Genomic DNA, 8,758 nt, shown 5'->3' with positions numbered 1-8,758 from the left:
ATAGACCAAAGTTCCTATCTGATAAGACGGGATGTAAAACTGTGAGTAATTCATCCACCAAACAGCACAAGCCAGATTTTTCTGGTTTTGTGTGTATAAACAATCTGTCCCTGCATTTTTATTCCCATCTGTTTAGACAGATCCCAAATTTAGGTGTTGCTCTATGTGGTCATCCACAGGAGAGAGGCGCTGCACCCCCAGTGAACTCCATGGGCCTCCCACCCACAGACCCCCGAAAGCACCAGGTCCCAGTGCAGCACATTCCTTCAATATGTCAGATGCTTGATCAGCCCAAACTTAATCTTTTTCTGCTTTCAGCCTCCCAGCTACGGGGATATAGCTGTTTCAGGCAACCTGTAAAACTGCCTCTCCTTAAAGCCCTTACGTAGTCACACAGTGAACAAACCCCACACATCTGTCATGACAAAAAGCTTTTCTTCAGAAGTAGAGCCACCCCTATGTACTCATAATTTTTCTAAACGGTGTGTTCATTGCCAGTAAAGAACTTTTTTCCCCTAGGAAAATGCATGTCCCAGCTCTAATAAGTTTATTTGTAAGTCTGATTGACATATGATGGGACAAAGTTAGAGTGACAGTGAGTGTTACATTGATGTGAAATTTTACACCATATCTGGACATAGTATATACTTGGTTTATGATCCAGCTGGGCATGCTTGTTAGTTATTGTTGAGGTCAATCAAAGTGTAATTGTAACATAGGGAAAGACGGTCCCAGGGCTACAAAGATTTGTTTCCAACAGCTGCTATTCATTATTCATTAAACTCTACCTTCTGGTTTTGAAATTAATAACCCTTGGCCTTCTAACAAGGCATCAGACTTTAAGAATATAGATGTAAAAATCAAAGATGCGCTAGTTTCATCCCCAAATAAGTGAGAGCACAAAGCACTTTAGCTAGCAATCGTAGTTGGCTGCAGCACTTGGTATTTCTGCTTGTGGAAAACCAGATGTGAGTTAATTAACCTGAAATTTACAGGCACTGTATGCTGGATGTGAGAGAACTGACTGGTGTACAATAAACCCCAAACTTATGGAAGTCAGGGGGAACACTCAAAACTTCAGTTAAATAAAATCTCATAAAAATTAAGGCGAAGTACAGTATCACAAGTCTACAATGGGGGAATATCAGATTAAATAGAGTTTATACAGATTGGCACTTGCACACCAGCGGTGTTCCAACATCCATTTGCCATTGTTTGTCCAAAGTATAGCACAGGCTTTGGCTCAGGACAATGGTGGAAGGAGGCATGTGATGTTTCTGTCCCACGAATCCCATTCCTGTGTCCCCATGAACGTCGCTGCACTGAGATGGCACACAGGAAAGGTCCCGGGACAGCTTCGGAGCGTGGCAGGGGACAGGGACTGCTCGGCTGCTGAGTGCCAGCTCTGCAGCCCTGCCGAGCTTCTGTGAAGCTTCATTTGTTGCTGCTGAAGAGCAGCTGCAGGAGGAGCTGGGTTCCGCCGGTGCAGTCCGGCTGAGCTTGTTTGACAAAAAGGTGTTTTGGGAGCGTTTTCTGTAGCTGGGCGAGAGATGTGTTTTTGGATTCCGTAAACCACAGAAAGAAAACAGTGATATCTGTGAGTAATCTGCTTGAATGAAAGCTGTAATTTTTGAATTGCGATATTAGTTGTCACGTCCACTGCAAATTTCTAAACTCTGCAGCAGTTAGTGACTACCGCTTCAACTGGTCTCAGAACAAAGCAGTCAAGCATATGGCCATCATTGTTATTATGGGATTAAAAGTAAAGTTATGTAATTAGCTTCAAGAAAACTTCATGACAGGCATATAGCATATATCTATATATTTGTAAAGAAAAAAAAAATATATTTACCTTTTTCAATAGATATAAATCAGCCTTTCAGCAGTGTAAGTTCCGGTGTGGGATCCAGCGCTCTAAGACCGATCTAATGAGGGTGAGGGGAAGACATTCTCTTTGAATTCTACACTACCAAACCTCCACTGGAATAGACAAACATTTTCTGGAGTTCCTGACTAGACAACACCATCTTTGTTGAGATTTCTACTGTTGTGAGATGCCCACCTGCTTGAAGGGCAGTCCCCTTTCACCGCAACATCCTACCTATACATTGGTGGTGGGTGACTGTGGTAGGACTCATTACTCCCTCAGAGATATCCTGCCTTCCAGATGTCTTGCACACCGTCACTGAGTAGTGGAATTTTAAACCCTGTGTATAGGAACAGGCCCTATGTCTCTTTTTCCAAAACATTGAAATATTCTGTATTGGCAAGAAACAAACTTGTGATGCTTACCATTGCCCTTCAACAGTTATTACAAGTTTTAACAAATTCTAATAGGAAGCACCTCAAATTGTGCTGATGTTTCTTCTTGAGTTTTATGTCAAAATCTGTGGAAAACTTTTTTCAGTTGACTTCAGAGGATGCTGCTTCCAGCCCAGGCAGGTGCAGGCACGTTTTTGCCATTTCCTTGCTTTGTATTAGCCCTTTGTGATGACACTGTGGCTCAGACTTCAGGGTAGTGTTCTGAGGCTGGGTGTCTGAGGGCAGGCCGTCTGTGGAAAATACGATTACACTAAGTGTGAGGCATGATCATAAGACCAGTAACTATAATAGTATATCATAAAGTGAATTAAAATTGGTCTAAGAGTGTTAACACAGCCATCTCTCTCCCCTCTGAATCAGCCTCTCATATCCTTTTCTTTCTTGTGTAAATTCCACTACTTATTCACGTGGGGTGCATTAAACCATCACTAAATGTTACATTTATGACATGTTTTTAAGCAAACATTGGAATATCCATTGCACATGAGCATGTTTCCTCAGCTCTGCCGGCCTTGTTGGGCAGCTTATCTACTGTTCTTCCTAAGTCTGACCTTTCATGTTTAGTTACTTTAAAGACACTAGAAAACCAACTCTCTACCCAATTTCCTCGTAGCTTGGGGGTAAGGTTAAAATATCATGTAGCTACCGTATGTTTGACATTATACAGCCACAACTGATAAGCAAATATTTTCTTTTTAAATACACAGTACATTTTGCAAGAGTACATAACAAGTATTCTCATTTTTATTCTTTGTCCTGGAGAAGGCCTGGTGTTGTTAAATATAAAACGTTGCCACTGGTGTTTTTCTTACTAAATCTGTTCACATCAATTGTTTCTGCCTACCCCATATTTCAAAGCAAAATGATGGGGAAAGGTCATATTGATTGCCCTTCTCTTCAGTTCTCAGCTTAAGGGTGTCCTGTTTGTAATTAAGGAACAATTTCTTTTGTGATGGTAGTCAAGAAATTTTTTTTTCTTTCTTTTTCTCTTTTTTTCACATCATATTTGGAAAGGTATGTGGAAGCCAGGGAACAGTTAATGCAATTGGAAGATTTGTTGCTACAGAGGTGATTTGCTTTATTTTTTTGAGAAAATCTGAAACAGCTTCTGTGTTGTGTATTCAAATTTAAATCCGTACACTATCAGCAGTGAATTTGGAGGTAAAGGGCTGAATGGGAAGGTTTTGATTGCAAGGCCATCTGGCGTTATTATGAAAAACGTTTTTGAATGCTTAAAAGAAACCTAAACCACATTTGCTCAGTAGGTGCTGACTCCAATGAAATTGAACCATCTTGGTGCAGCTTTGTTTTCTGACTGTTGGAAGGACTGTGGGAAAATCAGCTATTTCTATACTGATGAGGTGGCTGTGGCTGAGAATCATGATTTTAAGGGAAAAAATGTGCAATGGAATGTCTGGCATGTTGAAGCAAAATATTTTAAAATTGTAACTTTTTTTTAAACTTCTTGTGAGATTCATGCAAGATGTACCTTTTTAGAAGACCAGAGAGAGATAATCAATATGTTGTTGCTCCAGTCTGGTCCTAGAGAGATATGCTGAAGAAAGACAAAACCTATTTGCCGTCACAGAATGGTCCGAAAGCATTTGTGCAGTACAGAGAAATATGCTTCTAGAGAGTACGGAGACTGGTATTACTCGGGTCAATCTCCTGAAGGCTGAGTTTTTAGATTTCTGTGAAACTCAATTTGTTTGCCTGCTTTTCTTAAAGGCTGTGTGCTGTGTTTGCTTACAGGCTTCACTGCTTGGATGGAACCGAAGGGATTAGCAATGGGATGTAAGGGCTTTTCTATCTAGGTCAGGCAGGATTTAGCACTGACTGAAAATGACACTAGTTGTTTAGTATTCTGGATCAAATGTACAGTGGCCGGATTCATAGCAGTCTGGGTCATCTGAGGTCATAGTGCAGCTAAAGTTGAGAAAACATCACCAAAGCTGAAGCGGCATTTTCAGACTGCTAAGCAGGGAAGAACAGCACCGAATATTCCCACACAAGGTTTCATTCATATGTGTTTCCTCTTCCTTTTTGAGGCTGAATGCTTTATTCCTAGATGCCACATGTAATGCATTTACAAGCTAGGAAAGCATGCATCAGGCTAGGCATAAATCTGATGAATTGTTTTTAGTTTGAATTCTGGAGTCTGAATTGCTTTGTCACTGCTCTGAATCAAGAGTCTGTTTCTGAGGTTGTCAGCAGGTTCAAGAGGTCCTCCTTTAGGATTTAGGGGGGAAGACATTTTTTATCTTTCCATTTTGTGTAAGATTTTTTTTCAACGTAAAAAAAAAATTAGGAATGAAAAGTCTAAATATCTCATTCAACCAGTGTGGATATAGAGTGCCCTGATCACTTCAAATTACTTGAATTCACCTTAAACTCAGTGGACTCGTTTCCACAGACGATGCCAGTTGTGGTGAAACAGGTGGCAGGCGGGTTCCTTGGGTTTCCCACCATATGGTGCTGGAGCTCCTGCCACAGGCACGGTCTCTCATCCACCCAGGGGGCTCTGATGGGAGAGCAAAGTCAAGCAGGAAAAGAAAGGGAATGTGGAGTCAACGAAATGCTAATTTTCCTTGTGTGTGTTTCTACCCTTCCCTTTCCTTTGCTCAGCAGAGAAGGGAATTGGAAAGAAAAAGGAACCGGTTTCTGCGCTGGCACCAAGGACCCACCTGTGTGGCAGTTTGGTACCTTGTGGAAGGCAGGTGCTGTTTGCCCCTTGCTGCTAAGCTGGGTTACTTGGGTCGTGTGCGTGGGAGAAGACTCACGCTGCAGTGTGCTGGGTGACAGCAAACAGCCAAAAATCAAATGAATGGGGATTTAAATTTTGTTATCTGACTTCTACGTGCCAAACCGGGGGTATCCACCGTGCTTGGTGCTGTAGTATCTGAGCAACTACAATTCATTTCTTTTGTGAAATCGTGGAGCCCCAGTTCAAGGCCTTTGTTTTGTATTGGCAAAGCAGTTCAGCCATGCAAAAACTAGACTTCTAAGTTTCATTTGGCAGAGAAGTATGGGACCTTCTCTGTCACTGAGATCTCTTTCATGTCACGCGACAACAGGCTGCGGTGACTTTGCAGGCGCAGACACGCTGAGCTGTGTTGGTGGAGTGTTTCCTGTTCCAGGCAGAACGAGATGTCGTAAATCTTCATTCTCTCTGTGATAAACTGCGTGTTAATGAAGATAGAACTTGCTTTGAAATGAAACCAGGTTAAAAGAAGAATTCTTCTGATGAGAAAAACCCAGAGATAGTGAAAACAGCAAATTAGGATACAGGGGAAATGATGGATCCTGGCAAGGAATTTTTGTGTGGACAGTGACAAATTTTGTACAGATATACTTGAATATTTTTAATGTTTGAGTTAAGATCTAAGGGGTGCATTTATGAGCTCCTGGTACAGATAATTACTGAAAAATTTGACGCTGAATTTTGAGCACAAGATGGATTTCACTATAAGCACACCTCTTCAGTTCCCATAAAACACAGCCCTCTCTCTGTATGTGTAGTCTGTCTTGCCTTATTCCACAAAAAGGGTCTGCAAATGAGTGACTAAAAGGTAGACAGGATGATTCACCCAAAAATGCTGTCTGCAGGGTTCACTTTGATGCTCTCACCAGTCTCATGTGCAGTGTGTCAAGAAATGAGGTCTCATGTTAGCTGATTTCTGTGTTCTCAGTTCGACTGACCACTGCATTATTCCTCTTTTATATTGAGGTAACACCATGGGAGGGACCTCCAAGCTTTTAATCTCTGTGTTTCGTCGAGGCATTTATTAAGCACCCAGTCATCTTATTAACTGAGTGTCTTTCAGCCCTGTGCATAAGGCTGGCAACTCTGATGAGGTTTGCCCTTGTGTATCCTCTGCATCTTCAGGACCAAATCATTCAGAGCTTGGTAGTATACACAAAATTTCTTGATACCTTTAGATTGGTCACACATGTCCTAGCATAAAGCACACTGAAATAACTAGGAACTTCACTACAGACTGGAAGGTCACCTTCAGTAACAATTATTCCATTTTTACAGCTCACCTTCAGTCACAATCAGGCTGCACATTTTTGTGTTGCTTTCATTTCTCCCTCTGATATTGGATGTTTTAGGAAGGTAAACCCTGGCCTCATCTATCATTGTGTCAAATGCTGAACATCAGACCCGTACTTGAATTATCAGTTGCATGTGGATTACGTTACCTGTCTCTGTTCTGATCTGTTTCTGTTTTCCATATGATACAGCTGGTGTAGGGTTTTTTATCATACAAAAGCTGTAACCTGGAAGAACCAACATTAATTTCCTCTGGAGCCTTATGAAAAGTATCAAGGGTGCGCCTGACTTGTGGTGACAGAGCTTTTCAGCATACTCTGAGAAAGAACTGCTTCTGGGCACACATGGCAGCCAGATATAACTTAGACGCATAGCAGCGTACATATAGTACTAGTTCATTAACTTTCCCTTTGTGAATCTGCTAACCAGACAGTTTACTAGCACTTTTAATGTACCATCACGTGTCTGGGATCAGATATTAGTAATACCCAGCTGCAGATCAGGCTGAGTTTCCATAGGACCTCAAACAATAGTGATTAGGTGAAAGCTTAATATCTTTAGCATCTTATAAACCCTGTCTCATATTTTACATTAGGCATTCATGAAAGGGAAGACAGAATAAATTACTCTATGTAAAATGCATCCGGAAGCATAAGATAATCCTGTAATTCCCAGTATTATCCCTAATAGGGTGACCCTAGAACCAGTGATGAAATGGAGCAACAAGGTCACTGCATGCCAGGGTTCAATAAAATCTTCCATGGCTGCTTTTCTGCAATATCTAACCAAACAAATTGAAAGCAATTTGAAAAACTCTTGAAAGTAGTCTTTGTTCTGAAGGGATTAGGAGCCCACAGATGAGTATGATGTTCCTCAGCCTCCGTGAAAAAGAAGCTTTGCTGAGACAGCCTCAAATCACTGCAAAGAAATCAGTGTAATTCAGGAACCTGGGATCTGTTTCATCAGTTCCCAGGTGCAGTGCAGCAGATATTGGGTATGATTAAGAAATGGTGCAAGGGAACTTGGAATGGACCTTGCATGGGCAGCTGATTGAAGAAGCTCCTGGAAGGAACATTATCTGGGCTAGATGTCTGGGAAAAGGAGAGTAGCTTGTTGGAGTTACCTTTATTTTCCATCCAGAGCTGTGGCAAAGGTGCAAGGTGACTCTCTGAGAAGGGATCACAGCCTTGCAGCGGTCCTCAGGTGGAGTGCTTGCACCCTGGCCTAATGAGCCACCTGCTTGTGGCTCCTGTGTGGTGTCAGCTCTGCAGCGGAGACCTCTTCATGATGGCTGTGTTTTTCTCTTTTTGTGTGGGACAGGTACTGCCAGCAGGAGCTGACAGATGAACAGGTAATGGGGAAAGTGGTTGATGTGAAGGCTCAGCTGATGTTCAGCTGGTCCCGTGCCCACAGCTGCGCACGGAGAAGGTGGGTGCCTGTGGCCCTCTGGTTCTTGGGATCCTGGGATGACTGTCACAGAGGGGCCAGCCGCTGGGACAACGGTAGTCTGATGGGCAGGCCACCAAAAGCTCGGTGGCACATGCCCTGAGCTGAGAGAGGAGTCTCTGAAACCAAGAAAAACTTGTTTTGTGCTTTCTCTTTGCAGACAAAAGATAGGTACCAGCAGAACGTAACCGATCCCAAGGTGTTTGCTTATAGATTAGTGGCTGGTGATGCCTGGTGCTTAGTACCACCTAGCTCTTGAAACGACTCCCTGTTTGTTCTTCCCATAGGATCCTAGGAGAATGGGTAAACAAGAATTTCTTGTTCCCACTGGAGTAGGCTATGAATGTAGGAGGACTTTCTATGATTTTCTCTGGAAAGGAACTGTGGTTGAGACATATGGTCTTTTAATTTGGAGAAATCTTATATTTTCCAGGGTGCTTGCCATAAGTCAGGGAGAGTTTGGGCTCACGGGACAGATGGGTGGGTGGAAAAGCTGTTTTTTGTTTGGGGTTGTTTTATTTTATTTTTTTTTTTCCCTCCAGTTTGGGCTCTGACACACAATGTTTCATTCTGTTGTTTGAGATTTTGCCACTAAAACCTTGGGAAGAAAGGAACCTTCTTCCCCATTGCAAGGCTGGTATTGTTTGGGATACCCTGCTGGGCTTCTGAAGAGACGTGATGACAGACACTCTGCAACAGACGTAAAAACCAGCTCTGGAATCTGAACAGCACATCAAGCATGTGAGCAAAAGCTACGCTGACTTGTGTGTGTCTTCATCATCGCCTGCCAGTTGCAGAACAGGCTATGTAAGTATAGCACTGTCAGTGCTTCTTGGGAGAACTGGCTGCTTTGAATAATTGAAGAGAAACGCGAAAGATAATTTACGACAATGAAATGTGTAATAGTAACAGTGCAGTTTCTGGAAAAACAATGCA

Source organism: Falco peregrinus, chromosome 11 (assembly GCF_023634155.1).
Source record: "Falco peregrinus isolate bFalPer1 chromosome 11, bFalPer1.pri, whole genome shotgun sequence".
NCBI classification, from domain to species: domain Eukaryota; kingdom Metazoa; phylum Chordata; class Aves; order Falconiformes; family Falconidae; genus Falco; species Falco peregrinus.
This window is presented reverse-complemented; position numbering follows the sequence as displayed.